We start from the raw sequence: 15,558 nt of genomic DNA, 5'->3' as shown, positions 1-15,558 counted from the left end.
ACACTTATGAGCGTAGGAAAATTAATGATATACAATTGAATTGGCAGTTTTTTGTTGTTTTTACCCAATTTCAGGGGAAAAAATCGGAAATTTTTCTTCGTATTAACCGGCTTTGGTTACCAGAATTTCGAAATTTCGTCTTATCCGTATTTTTTTACATTGACTCTTATGGAAGTGTCAAGGGGCCGAAAAAAACTTCGTCTTAAGCGGATTTTTGTCTTAACCGTATTTCGTCTAAACGAGCTTTTACTGTATAAGTTGTTTTGAAACTGAGCCAAAAATTGTAGCTCCCCATTGCAAAATTCGGTCCACATATCCGATCCACTCTTTCAGACAGTATGACAGAGCCGCGTACCTCGATGTTTCCGGGCAAACAAGACACATCGATCCTTGAGTTTTTACGCCTCCTCCGGCGCGAAGCATCCCTGACCTACGTTACGTTCAACACGCAGAGCCACAATCCTGCAGTGCTGAGGAAAAACGCCGTATGAAATTTCAGACGTTGCCAAATTGCCTTTGAGAAAACGAGAATTTCTTGGTAAACTTGTGAGGATTTTTCCTCCAATTTTTCAGATAATCTTGTTCGCAATCTCACCTAGTGTTCTTGAACATGTCAAGGAAAAATATTCGTAACTTCCTTCAAATATGAACGTTTTATGGGAGGAAATTAGGCAACTCTCGAATGTCCATACGGCGTTTTTCCTGAGTACAGCAGAATTAGCCCGGCGCACAGTGGATCGAGTCAATCAGAGAGGTCGGACGAGAAATTTTTGACTAAAACTGCAAAATTTGATGTTAATTTCGTCACATTTTAAATTTCAAGGGGTGCTTTTGGTAGAAACTTTCACGAAAAAACCAATGGCATCACTTTTAGAACCTCAAAGTTTGGTATAGACGGAGTTATAAGCGTTTAAAGTTTCCAAATTATGTCCGACCTCTCCTATTGACTCGATCCACCGTGCGGCGCGCGACTCGACTGGTCGCCAGTTAGATTGGCACACAATAAAACGTGGCCCCTCTGACGCAAGGGCTTATCTAAATTTCCACATGGGCCCTGTTTTGTATATGAGTCCATGCTATCTGGGGCTCATCCAGAAATCGAGATACACACTTACGCCAGATGAGCGACGGAACGAGCAGCTACACTCTCCACTCTGACCGTGTCAAGAATGATCTCCTCCCTGGCCGTTGACCTACCTCCCGAGTCTTCGCCCTTGCCTCCGGACACGCAACCCTTCTCGGAGTTGAGGGGGAAATCGGGTCATCCCCAAATAAATGGGGCACTTGCTACGTGACGGTCCATGTCCTACGGCGGTGGGGCTTAAAAAAGAACCTATAAATTTCGGGAGGTGGTGATTAGGAGGAAGTAAATACGAAGGGTCCTCCTTCCCACTTCCGTGTTGCGGGAAAGAGTCGTAATATGAGCTGTGGTTTGTACGTGCTTTTATACACTTCGAGGCTCATTTTAGATGAGAGTTACTGGTATCTTCGTGCTATGAGGAAGAACGCCGTATAAACCTCTGTGCGTTGCCAAATTTCTTTCGATAAAATACGAATTTTTAGGAAGACTTTGGAGAATGCTCCATCGGGTCTGCCACAGAATTTTCTTCGCAATGTGATTTAAAGTATCAGAGGATTTCAAGTAAAAGGTTTCATTATTTGTCCTAAAAATTAATACTCTGAAAAAGGGAAATTTAACAACTCTGGGATGTTCACGCGGCGTATTTCCTTAAAATGGTAGTATGGCGGGGCAGGTTTGCTGTCATGTGACTACGAAGGAGAAATGCCGTATGACACTGTTACGTCCCCTCGCCTGGGAAACGATGAAATCGATGGCTAAAATGCAAAATCACTTATCTCCATTGCGGTACTTGAAAATCTCTCATCCTAATATATTTTTTCGAGGAGAAACAAGTCAACTTTGCAGCTTAAAATTTCTACGAAATGTTCTGCTAATTGAGAAGGAAAGTCAAGGAAATTTTCAAGTAATTTTTCAAAGGAAAAAATGAAGGAAATGCAACGTAGCAAACGGAGGTACGTGGTTTCGCACGTTAGCCATCTATGTATACTCATGAGAATGAGACAATGCGCAGCCCGAAATAATACATACAAATGCGGCACAAAAATAATTTGGATAAAAGCTGTAAAAACAGGACATTTCGGGGGCAAATAAGTATACCGATCCGTTTTCCAGTGGATGAAATTTAAATAAATATCAGAATGTAGAATTTTTATTTAAATTTCATCGGCTGAAGAAGGATTCGGTCCTTATTTGCCCCGAAACGCACGGTTTTTTATGTGTTCTTTACAGCTTTTATCCAGATTATTTTTGTGTCATTCGTGTATGCTCATGTATAGAGCGACAATGAAACTCCCAAATCACATATATCGGTTCGGAATTTTGCAGACTTGATGTCATTCTTTAATTTTTTATCGGAAACTCATTCAACGTCAATTCTTAAAAACTTCCGTGATTTTTCTCCCCTGCATGAAGAATATTCTATAAAAACTGCGAGGAATGGCGTTTATTTGTCGTCCTTAGAAAACATAATATGGGAGGGGAGATTTTGAAACACCACAAACGAGAAACGTGGTTCGTTTCATCGTCGCTTTGTAACGAAATAACCAGAAAAAATTTCTCTCTATGAATAGATGACATCACTACCTCACTTTTAAGCGATTCAATGCGTGAGCATAATCGCTTCTTCCGATCAATTCACTACCCTAACGATCTATGAATAGTTCGCCCGTTTGATCGAAGAAAAAATATCGCTATCTGTAGCATACTTCAAATGGTCCGTTTCTGTTGAAATACTTCTGGACGACATTTCAAGCGCATCTTGTTTAACCTTTGGGTAAATACTAATGAAGAAACAGTTTTTATACGCGTTCAAAGTTTTATACGTCGATTAATCGATTACTCGGTTGTGAGGTTATGAAAAATCTAAAAAGAACTCAGCTAATTTAAGACGTATTAATTTTTGCTCTCGCGGCATTGGCATATTTCAACTCGCCTCCGGTCGATTTAATTTAATTGATAAACTATTCGAGGGAACATTAAAAAGCTTTCTTATCCGGCACCCGAGGGCCAGAGATGTCAGCTTGTTTAATCTTTCGACGCTACTGACCCTTTTCCCGTGGATACACACAAATGGACGTATTTAAACCCTATGATTGTGGCTCGTTTTAGCATAAATACGTCCAATTGCTATTATTTTTAGCCAGGTAATCCAAGCGTATTGATCAGCACACCACTCATGCTCCTACCAATTTGACATCGCGCCCTACGCGCTTTGTTTTCGATCCTTTTGAAAAACACGGAATTACCCTGTCGATACGTTGGAAGAGGGATACAATCCTGTAGTTCTCCCCGAAAATTTTCAGTCAAACTAATCGAGCCTTGTTGCTTTACCGGAAGTCGGGGCGTTTAATTCCCTAACGACGAATTATCCTGATGGAGCCCCCCCCCCATCCCCCCCGGGGGGGGGGGAGGCTATTTTACAGCATTTCTCCGAGCGACGAATTTTGCCGCGTCAAAATGTATCGGTTGCTCCCATCGAAACAGGCGCAAGGCATACAAGGCACCGGCGGGAATTCGGACCAATAAGCGTTAATTGAGCAGGGTGAGTTCGGCCACTTGAGGACGGAGGGATGAGCGAAGAATTAATTAAATTAGTCCGGAAAAAGGGAGGGGTTCGGGCGGGGGATAGAGACATAGGTAGCCTTGAAACCGATTTGATTGATGGCGTCGATCGTTTTCAGCGGTAGAAAAGGTGGGAATTCGATTGGGACACCGGTCAAATTGTAATGTACTCCGATTGCACTTCACGCTGGGTAAATGAACGAGACGGAGTAAGGGGTTTGCAGCAAATATTATTGTCGTAACTGCAAATGGAGACAAATTTCCAGTGAATGATTATTTTTTTTCCAGTTCATTAAGGGAGCACGTCATAGGCGGATCAAAGGGGGCGCACCCACCCCTGCCACCCGTTTGCCCGAAACAGAGGAGGAGGAAGAAGGGAATAAGGAAGAAAGAAGGAATGGAACGGAGGAAAGGAGAAGGAAGTGCGCTTATATTTGGTAATTATTCATGACCAAATTGACTCAAACTACATATTAGATGCTTTAAAATTTTGAAAATTTTTGGGGGGAGCTTCCTGGACCCCCTTATGCCGCCTCGATCGAAGTGTCTGGGCCCCTCTATGGGGCACGATGGTTCAAAATCAACCCGCCTCTATTCTCTGAGGAAATGACGAGAAGCGGTTCGTTAGTTTACTTTTAAAAAATATAACTTGAGCACGGACTTGCAACGTCGCAAGCTTGGGTACGCATTATTCAACTTTCACTGTCGATACATCGATTTGACAGTGTAACTTTTTACCAATCAAATATGACCAAGTCTATGGAAAGTTGAAAACTTCAGCAATCGGCGACGCCGCATTTTGGTATCAATCAAATGTAAACAAGTTCGCCTTCAATTGAAAAAGTAGGCAAACGCGCACATCCAGGACCAGCAACAGTGGTATTCTAATGATGTGGAGATTCCGGCTTACAGCCACTCGATATTTTGATACCACTATTGCTGCTCCTGAGAGCTCGCTTTTGCCTATACTCTACATTGAAAGCGAACTCGTTTACTTTTAGGTATTTGTAAGTTGTGCAGTTCTTCACTCTTTAAGCATTTGTTTTTTTCTTTACTGAGAAATGACTTTAACTAGTTAAATCGAACGTAAACTTATACATTTCTCAAGGGAATTCCTCATTGATGTTTAGTAAAGGTAAAGTATTTTCAAGAAATATCTCAACCTTCATCGGAAGAACTCTGGGCGGCCGGTTGACCAAAATTTTACGAGGCTCCCTAATATAAAATCAGAGATTTTGCGAAAAAACTTTTGTACTGGATCAGTAGGCAAAGCCGCATTTAAGTATTCTTATACGTGTATCGAAACGAGAATTGCAGCTTGGCCCTCAGAGCCCACTTTTATTCTTATTGGTAATGTAGCATCGCGTCCATGATATTGGACTCCATGTTCAGCTATATAATGTTCAGTTGCTCATCACGTCCAAGATCTTGGACTCCATGCTCACTTTAATTAAGGATAATGTTTTTGAAAAATCGAAGAGAGCATAGCGTCCAAAAGTGTGGGACGCAGGTATTCTCTGACAATACACGAGCATGGGGTCCAAAAATTTATATATACAATTTTTGTGAAATAAAGACGAAAAAATGTGTTCTCGAAAAAAATTGTACGTAACTTAGGTTACGTTAGGTTAGGTAAGGTTAGGTTAGGTAAGGTCAGGTTAGGTTAGGTTAGGTTAGTTCAAGTTAGATTAGATAAGCGAATATACGATTTTCTATCATGATGAACTTTAAAACTAAGGGAGGTCTACTTGCTTTTGGACTCCATGCTCAAGCAAAGAAGTGAGAAGTTTAGCGATGAGCATGGAGTCCAAGATCATGGACGAGATGAGCAAGCAAGTGTATCAAGGGTGAGCATGGAGTCCAATATCTTGGACGCGATGCTACATAATCTTCTTATTTATTTATATATTTATCTATTTATTTATTTGCTATCTCTATCTATCGATAAAGGTCCTAGACCTTTACTCCACTTTCACGTATCAATTTTCTTACCAATTTTTGTAGGTAAAAGACTCATAAGGTCTGAAAATGTGTTGTAATCTACTTTATTTTAATTACAAATTTTAAAAAAAACATATTTCTAGTGTTTTTCGTGACAGAAAGTTGGCTGCCCTTTTGGGCTTAGGAGCCCAAATTTTGACTTGTATAGACTTGCTGTTGTTTGACTATAGGTTAACTTGAAACGTACCCTCCTTTCCCCAAAGGTTCGTCAAAATTTCGAGGGTGTCGAAACCACCCACGCCGCTTAAGGTGCAGCAGGGGGGGGGGGGGGGGACCTGCGCGGCCGATCGGGGGTTGTGAGAGGGGGGGGGGGGGGTGCTGCGTTGCTCCGGCGTGCTGCCTGGCGGGTGCGGCGAGTGTTGCGGCGTCGGTGTGATCGCACTATCGCGTTGCGGGCCGAATTGTCGCCAAGTGTCCTTTCGGGCTTCCGCGGAGTGTCGTCCCGAGTCCCTGCATCCCTGCCTGCCCCCGCCCGCCTCGGCGAACCCGCTCCGGCCCTTCGGCGAGGTAAGCTCTTCATGCAACAGTTACGTCACTCACATTAAGGTTTTGAACACCGTAAAAAATTCAAAAATAAAGAAAACATTTTATAAAATCCATTTATAGAAACATAAACCTTTGTCAATGGAAGGAATCGGCGCTTGCCGAAGGGTTATCGTACCCAGTAAAACATTTTGAAAGTAAAACAAAATTGTTTAGAAAGTCCCATCTACAGGAAAAAGTCTAAAATAAATCAAACATTTTATAAATTCCATCTACAGGAACATAAACCTTTGTCAATGGAAGAGATCGGCGTTTGCCGACGGGTTGTTGTACCTAGTAAAACATTTTGAAAGTGAAAAAAAAGTGTTTAAAAAGTTCAATCTACAGGAAAAGAGGCTCTAGTCTATGGAAGAGATTTTTCAAAAAACCTGAAGAAGTGTCGTATTGAATTTGGACCCAGAAAAACGGTCGCATTTATTATCTAACTCTTTGAATTTTCTCACTGTCTTCAATTTTCAACGAGAGACCGTCAATAAATCATGCATTAAGGAACCCCGCAAAAAATTTTCGCCCTATGAAAATCTCATCTATAGGAAGAGAGGCCTTCGTCTATAAAAACATATTTTTCCAAAACTTTTGAAAAAGTATCCAACGTAATTTGGACCCAAAAAATTGTTGAAATTATTTCTCTAGCCCTTTGAATTTTCACTTTTTCTTCAATTTTCAACGAAAGGCTGCCTACAAATCACGTTATAATTATCCCCGCAAAAAACGTATCAATATATAAAAATAGCCAAAAATTCCATCTACAGGAAAAGAGACCTTAGTCCATGGAAGACATTTTTTCTAAAAATCTGCAAAAGTATCTAATATGATTTTGACCTAGAAAATCATTGGCATTTATCCTCAAACGCTTCAAATTTTCTCGATTTTCTTCAATTTGTAATGAGAGGTTGTTTATTTAGTGCGTTGAGAAAAACATAAGAAGGAAGGAGGACTCGGGCTTCCTGCAGGCAGATTCCTCAAAAAATGATAGGAGAAGAATATGGAACCTGTTGCGGCGAAAAGAGGTCAGAAAATCGTTAAAAGAAAGAAGAAGAGGAAAAAAAGGATATTTAAAGGAAAGTAGGCCTTGGTCGGTGGAGGACCTTTCTCAAAAAAATCTTAAAAAGTATCTGTTGCTATTAGTAGCTTGATAAGTGACAGTGCTAAAAACGCCAATGCCCATTTTCGAGCTCTTAGTTTTTTTTTTTTTTTTTTTTAAATTTATTATTCACTTAGTATTATAATATTTATCAAGAATCGATACAATCATGGAAGTGGTGGAATGGCCCTTTTTGGGATTTAAGTGGCCCTTAAATTAGTTTTTTCTCCATATTTTGAAAATTATAATCAACTTAGAAAAATCGAGTTCTAAAAGTGAGCAATAACAGTTTTTGCACGACGCGATTTAAGTAAATGGACCGATTAATGACACATTAATTTGTCGCTTCTGAGACCTGACAAAAATGTTGGTTCCTTTCCGGTAAGCTAGGTCCCAATTACGTCGTATATTCATCCAAATTTTAAAATTTATTCCAACTTTGCTCCCCTTCCAATTGCATTCCCTTTATTAGGTCCCCTGATCTGCTCTCATTATTTCTTGAAGCTCCAAGCCTCATTCCACCTCTCCCTGGCGTAAATAAACGAATGCCTCTCATCAAAAAGTTAAGAGAGTGTGAGAATTCAGGTGGTGAGGGAATGAACGGCAACAATTTTCAGCCTAATGCACTCAGGTCTTGATAAAAATGAAACAGTTAGAGGGAATATTCCGTGGAACGGCGAGTATCATTTCAAGAGATCTATTCTTCATAGAGGCGCGGTAAACAAGCGACACCAGTCGGCGGGAAATGCAAGCGGGGCTGGTGTTGGAAATTTCAACGAGCATGAAAAAAGAACAGCCCTTAGCAGCTGCTCACTAACTGGAAATTAATGTGGAGGAGTTGAGCGTTATTACGTTGTTGTCCAATCTCACTTCATCGTTCCCCATTTTTTCCCACGAATTCTTTTGGGCCTCGTTTAAGGAAAATTAACCAATTTTCTTGAGGAGGGAAAGCCCTGTAAATGGCTGTATCACGACGATATTTTAAACATATTGTCAAAATCGTCAATATGTTAATTGGTCAAAATTATATCGCAAAAGAAATTATTTCTGAAAGCTTGTTGAGAAAATTCTAGACTGTGCGTATTTTTGTCGCTATAATCCAGAAGATCTCCAAACTTGTGTGGGAGATTAAGCTTAAAAAGAGATAAATGCACCGTTATTATTAGCAAGATAACTCACACTATATGTTCAAGTTAAATAATGGAGAATTTGCAAGGGTCTGAAATTTGATGAATTTCCTGTTTAAGTGGAATCCTCTGAGTGAACTGAACACGAAGATACCCTTGATTCATAAATTGAGCAATTATTAGAGGAGATATGACAAAATGACCGATTCTGCTAAAATACATGTGTTTAAATGGGAAATGCCGCCAGATGACGTCACAAGGCGGCACATTTTCTCACTTTTAAATCAATTTTTCTCCAATTTCCCATGTCAGAAAAAAATTATGAAAAATATTGCGAACTCAGCTCATTAGGCACTTTCAGATGAAGCAATAAAAAAATTGCGTGCAAATTCTCCATTTGTACAAAATATAAAAATTCTCCTCGAAATATTTTTAAAAATTCAGGTTTTATCGACAATATATTTATTATTTTGTTTTAAAATTTTTCTTTTGTTTTGAATTAAAAAGGAAAAGATTTACCTACTAAGAACCGTTTATTTTCTTTATCAGCTGGCTACATGCGTGAAGATATAAAGTGTAAAAACGTCTTAAATCAATTAACATTTAAGGTCATTTCCTGGACTCCAACGTAAAAGCCATAGTTGCTAATCGTCGAATTTATTCAACTAACTAACTAACTATCTCAATATAATGTATTAAAGACACTGTACATATTATATTCGGTTTACTAATATGTACTCTGAATTATGACTCAATATAATAGCTTCGTGTTGTCGTAGTTTTTATACTTGTTTTTAAAATTCTCTGTGGAAGGTGAATAAAATACTGCACGCCAAATAATATTTAATAGTTCCGTTAGTTGTCGCAAATAATCTAAAGAAACCCGAATTTATCAAAAAATGTTATCTGGAATCAACCTTTCTTCCCGTTGCTTAATTTTGTACTTTGTTTTTTAATAAAAAAAAAAGCTAGCAACATTCTGGCTGAAATTTTTGTGTTCAAATTTTAATGCAAAAGTATAGAAGTTGCATGTGGATTCTTTTTCATAAATAAAAAATTAAATTTGAGTTGAAATGAGGCAACAAGAAATGCGATCGATTTTGGTTAATGTCGTCCAATTGCTCTTTTCATTTGTTCGTACGACAAGTTGCACCAATTAATCCCTCGATCGGAGCCAATACCTAGGGATGCACCATGCTGTGTGCTGATCGGACTTCACAACAGGAGGGCAAGAGAAACCAAAACGCCTTCAATTTTTCGGGTATGCAATACGGACATCCATCAAGCGCGAATAGTTGCATCAAGGCGTTGACATACACGCCGCGTCGCATAGCACCGCGTCGTGCCTTTACGGGGCACTCTTTTTATAGTTTCAACGTATGAAAAAAGATGCTACACGTACTTTCCAAATTGCTTTTTTAAGACACAACTTTAGTGCTTATTTACGTTACGTAGTTATTTGTTTATATGAATGTGTCCAATTTAAATAAAAATCTTAAATTAAAAAACTAAAAAAGGAAAATAACAACAAAACCTTGAGAAAAATATTTTTACTTGCACTATCTGTAATCCTGGGTAACAAACTATTCTGGCTAATTGATATAAATAAAGATGTAGTTTATCTTTCAATTACAGAAAAATTAAATCTAGTGATCTTAATTTTAATTATTATGACTACAGTTAAAACTGACAATAGATTTAAAATAACTAATGGAAATAATAAAATTAAGCAAATAGTAAGATATATGTGATTTATAAAAAATTTAAACTTACTGAAAAAAGTAATATTTATAAAGCACATAAATATGATTATAAAAACAACAGAAAAAGGAATAGCATTAACAGAAATAAAAGCTATTATGAAAATAATATCAATTTTTTACTTTTTAGAATCCCGTCTAACTAAAAATGCGTTTTAAAAAAGGAGTAGCTTTTCGTTTTGCATTTTCTCTTCTCTTCTTTTACTCCTTCTCCGTTCATTCTTCTTTTTCATTTTCATCTTTTCTCACATCCATGAGAGAAAAAACATTATTGCTAAATTTTAAAGACGACACCGAAATGGTTGAGGCCCCCCGGGAATGAAAGAGATTGGTAGAATTTTACAAAAAATTGAGACGTGGGTTATTTTGAAAACACGTCTCAAAGTAAACTTTACAACGAACATAATAAAAGCGAACAAAAAGAAAGTTTTTGGAATCTCAGTTTTCAGCTCGGAGAAATTCGGTTTAAACTTTAAATGACTCGTCAGATTCAATGTAGTTTTTCAACCTTCAACGAGGATGGCAAGGCTTCCTATCCCTACAAGAGGAGCAAGAGAGTAAAACTTGTTTTTCTGGAGACTAAAAAACCGTACTCGCCTCCTTCGTTCGTCGGAAACTTCAATTATCTTACAATCGGGGGAAAAAATAATTATTTTTGAACGAAACAACGCAACGATCCTCTCCTTGAAGAAAATACGAATTCAGTGAAATGGTTAAGCTGCCATTGAAGATGTAAAGGTCACGTCAGTGCCCCTCGCATCATCTCCAATCATAATTACTGTTCTCAGAAATCTGCATCTAGGCGCTTGATTGAGAAAGTGAGCACTTTGAGGCCCCTCACAACACAGGGAGGGGTAGATTTACAAAAATTACCCTTCACGGAAGAACCTTCGACGCTGAGATGGATGTATTTATGCTGAAAGAAACTATCTCTAAATGAATGAAGTCAATATGAAATATATCTGCATAGGGCTCGCTTGCAGCATAGCTCTTTTTCATTTTATCCAAGTTCGCATTAATGTCTTTTCTCATTAATACATTCAAATAATCAACCCTCTCTCCTCCTAAAAGAGCGTTTCCAGCAAGATTCCTGGAAGTTAAACCTCTCATAGCCTCTCGCGTATGCTTGAAAACTCACCCTAAGATTTGATGTTGTAGCGGTATCATTTCAATTTGACTACATTTTGCAATTAGGAACTATAGTTTAGGGATTATTTTAGAAACGAAAAAAAAACATGTACCATCAGTTTCCACATGCAGATAGGTGGATTTATAAATGAGCCTCAAATGGTGGCTCCTTATTGTAAAATGTAGTCCAATTGTGCGCCCAAATCTATCGATGACAATCCTGTAAGGTGAACAATATTTTGGTTTGTTAGTATAGGGTTCACCTGATCCCTCTATGAAAGCGAAATAAAGGAACGTTGCTAAAAATATCATAATAAAACGGAATAATTGGACGGTGGGTATCGATACCCCAGTGGGTAGTTTCCTCCGTCACTCAAATACCTCATACTCTTGTCCAAAATGTTGCGAAATTCCCGAGATGATCCTGCTTGAAATGTAATTTCCGCCGGGACATTTGGCAACATTGAAATTTAGTTACGTTCTTTCGTGAGTTAAACGACGAACTTTGCCTCAATGGGCTAAGGCCATTTTTCCCGCGGACGGCACATGTCTTCATCTTCCGGCCGAAGTATCACAAGCACCATGCGACGTTTCAAAATTTCCGCCGCCACTTTACTTTTTTCACGGAGAAATTGTTCAACAAAGCTGTCCGAAAATGTCACTGAATTTTCTTCGTACTGCCGATGAAATTTAGTGAAGTTTTCAAACAGATTTAACCAACAATTACTCTGTTAAAAAATAACAAATTGGATTTTGCAATCGCTAGCGATAGCAATATTCGTCATGGGAACGTTAGCTTCTGGGATATGAAAATGTTAAGGTACAGTTCGTTTGTAGTATCTTCTGAATTGAAGGGGCTATGTAATTTTGTGTTGACATCTCTTTTTTAACATTTTTAATTATTTTCTTTGCATACAAGAAAGCTGTTATGTACCAATTATTTATTTTCGTTGGATTATTTATGGTTTTCGGAAGTTACCGCATTTAAGTTTCAGGTTCGCTTATTCGGCGTAAAGTATACAAAAGGTGTCCCAAAAGCACCGGGACTTGTTCTGTAACTTCGAAAGTAAGATGGATACAGACATGATCTTGATCTCATTTTAAAGATCAACTCAATACCTATCAATTAAAACCAAGATCAGCTCAATCGGATAAAAATTGACCAAGTTATGGCACTTTGAAATCAGCGAGGAAAGTTTACGCCTATACGGTTTTTAAGGAAGATTCTTCATCGCCGTAAATCGAAAAGTCGGCCTATAAAGTGATGCTTATTGTGTTTTTTTCATTTTCGAGGTGTCACTTATCAACATTTTGTACCATCAAACACAACAGTTGACAGTGCGTATTATTGCAAAGTGCTAAAGGAGTTGAGAATGCACATTTCCCGGAAACGGTCGGACTTGAAAGCTTCGTGGATACTCCATCAAGACAAGCGCGGCCTCACACATCGAGCTTAACACGTGAATTTATGAGTAAAAATGGAGTTGAAACAATCCCTCATCCCCCTTACAGCCCTGACTTGGCTCCATGTCATTTTTGGATGTTTCCTACACTTAAAAAGGAGCTTCGCGGACGAAGATTCGTATCGAAGACCGAAATCCAGAATGCAATTCAAAACTTTTTCAACGCCATCCCAGAGGAAGAATTCAGGAAAACAATGTTGGATAAGTGGCAAGAGCGCATGAAAAAGTGCATCCGGTTTGATTGACGGTACTTTGAAAAGCAAAAGGAAGTTATGGAAGATTCGGAGGAAAGTGGATACGAATATTAACTTTTTGAATCCTGGTAAGCGAAAAATCTTCCTAAAAACCGTAGGGGTAAACTTTCCTCACTAATTTCAAATTGTCATAACTCGGTCAATTTTTATTCGATTGAGCTGATCTTGGTTTTAATCGATAGGTATTGAGTTGATCTTTAAAATGAGACCAAAATCATGTCTGTATCTATCTTACTTTTGAAGTTACAGAACCAGTCCCGGTACTTTTGGGACACCCTACGTATGATATTTTTACTCTACACATATGCCTGAATACGCATCATAAGGGACCTATGTGCTTCCTAAGTTGCCAAGTATTAATTATTGTTTGATGATTGGTCTAAAACATTCAATACAACCAGTAAAAATTAACTATCCCCTGCGAGATTCGAACCCCCGCTCGCATAAAAAGTGACATTTACCCGACGGCAGAATGGAGTCTCTGCTGACTGGGCCATCTCGCCGTATGAGAGCGATGGGAGAAAATAGCACAGTTAAGTGATCTCGGACGCTGAGCGGGGCTTCACAAAAGACGACCTTGAGATTTCGGCAGTTCGGCCACTGGCGTCATAAGAGACATCGGATTAAAGCGCATTACTCTGTGAGACATTGTTTACCTATGCTGTCATATGTCACAAGGTTCATCACACCATGCATTTGCGATCGCGGCAGTAAGCTGAGGCAATATTTCTGTATTCATGGATTAAATCCATCAATCGAGTTCTGATTTTGGCTCATATATCCGTAACGGGTCCTCCAGAGCAATTTTCCACCTTGTACGATGGTTATTATTTCTTTATATCTATGTTTAAAATTTGAGGTGGGATAATGGCGGCTTCTCAAGAACACCGAGGTAGGCGATCTTTTGCACCAACGAACAGAAAACTGATGGCGAAAAATAACCAATCAGAACCTCCCAAAAAAAAAGAATTTGCCTAAAAACGGAACTTCGTGGTTCTGCGCAGATTTACCAGTCAGACACGACATCTTAAGGTGGAAAAAAACTCGCTGAAAGCGAATTTTAGCAATCAACACAACTTGACGTAGAGACATGATTGGCTAAAAAATACAACGGTTTTTGATACATCGGAAAATCAACCAAAAATCGGAGACTGGGCGAAACGCTCAAGGTCGCAGAGGTATAGGGAATCCCATAGCGAAAGCAACGGAACGATTCTAATATCATGGGGAACTCCGTTCCCATGACAAAATTGCGACGGAAACTTTGAAACATCGCATGGCGCTTGTGATATTTTGGCCGGAAAGTGACGATGTAAGTTTTTTTCCGTGCCCACACTGACAAAACTGCATGTAAGAAACTTTCTATTCTTTATTTCTCGTTTTTACCTCTTCCTCTTCTTCCTCCTCAAAATGACACTCCTACGCAGCGGGATGGAAATTTTATCAGTTTCCGATGCACCTGGAGGAATCTGGTCCCCCGGCGGACGACAGGGACAGGGGTATCCGAAGGGACGCTATATGTTTTTTTAATGGGTCTGCGGTTGAGCAGAAGTATGACCGCGAGAGATAAGTTCCGATACTCGGTCAAGCATGAATGGCCGGCCCGCGAACGATAAGAAGCGGGCAGGTGCCGTGCCGCGCCGCGCCGAAAAGCTCTCCACCTATACTTTCGTGCTAAGGAAGAACGCTGTTTGAGCATTCAAGCGTTGCCATATTTTCCCTCAATAAACACCGAATTCACAGGGAAAAATCTGAATATTTTCTCCCTGATTATCCACACAATTTTGTTCGCACGTAAATCTAAAATATCTGAAAATTTCAAGGAGAAATGTGCATCAATTGCTTCGAAAATACTTGCTTAATTAGGGGATATTTGGCAACTCCCGAAAGTTCATACGGCGTTTTTCCTTGGAAAGGCAGTATAGCTTTCGTTTTCGACCGAGGGATATTGGACCCAATTCACCGGCCGGAAGAAAAAAAACAGAAAAAATGTGACCGTTCATGAGAAAGAGAGTTTATTAGACGAGGACTCAATATTGAGTTCTTGGTAGCGGAACATGGAAGGATCTTTCACTTACATTTTGGGACAAAAAGCGCCCGAAAATATCAAATTGAACCGGAGTGTAAGTGGTTGGAAGTTTGCAATTTGTCTGAACTTTGCAGTTAGGAACTAAAATTTCTGGCTCATCCGCATCATGTGCATTGAGAAACTAATGACACATACGTTGTTTCTTAAGTGAATCAGAAATTGTAGTTCCAAGTAGCAAAATGTAGTCCAATGTGGTCAAAATCTCAGAAAGCGATTTTTAGACTCAACCCTGCAAAATTCGCTAGTTCTGAAAATTTTGTCTCTGTGGACTTTTGTTTTTCCTACCTGCGACGGTCATAAAGTATTGGAAAATAGTCAATCTTATACTATTGATATTTTATAGAGATTTTTTTCGTCAAGCCCCTTGTGACTTTTAGTGATACGAAAATAGTCCAAACCACGGAGAAACGGGGCATGCTACTTTCCTGATTTTTTTCAAACGTAGAGGAATGTTTTATTGGTTACT

General features: G+C 39.1%; 1 protein-coding gene across 2 annotated transcripts in view; it reads left to right on the top strand.

The window, feature by feature from the left end:
* Positions 1 to 6,014: 6,014 nt before the first annotated feature.
* Positions 6,015 to 15,558, top strand: part of Gyc88E (Guanylyl cyclase at 88E) — a 111,878-nt gene continuing 102,334 nt past the window's right edge. For both annotated transcript variants that reach the window (XM_019058000.2, XM_019057998.2), the window contains exon 1: positions 6,015 to 6,151. The gene's annotated coding sequence lies outside the window, so the exon portion shown is untranslated. The remainder of the gene's footprint in view (positions 6,152 to 15,558) is intronic.

The sequence above is a fragment of the Bemisia tabaci genome, chromosome 7 (genome assembly GCF_918797505.1).
Source record: "Bemisia tabaci chromosome 7, PGI_BMITA_v3".
Taxonomy (NCBI): domain Eukaryota; kingdom Metazoa; phylum Arthropoda; class Insecta; order Hemiptera; family Aleyrodidae; genus Bemisia; species Bemisia tabaci.
The sequence above is the reverse complement of the archived record's forward strand: the minus strand, read 5'-3'. Positions and strand labels throughout refer to the sequence as shown.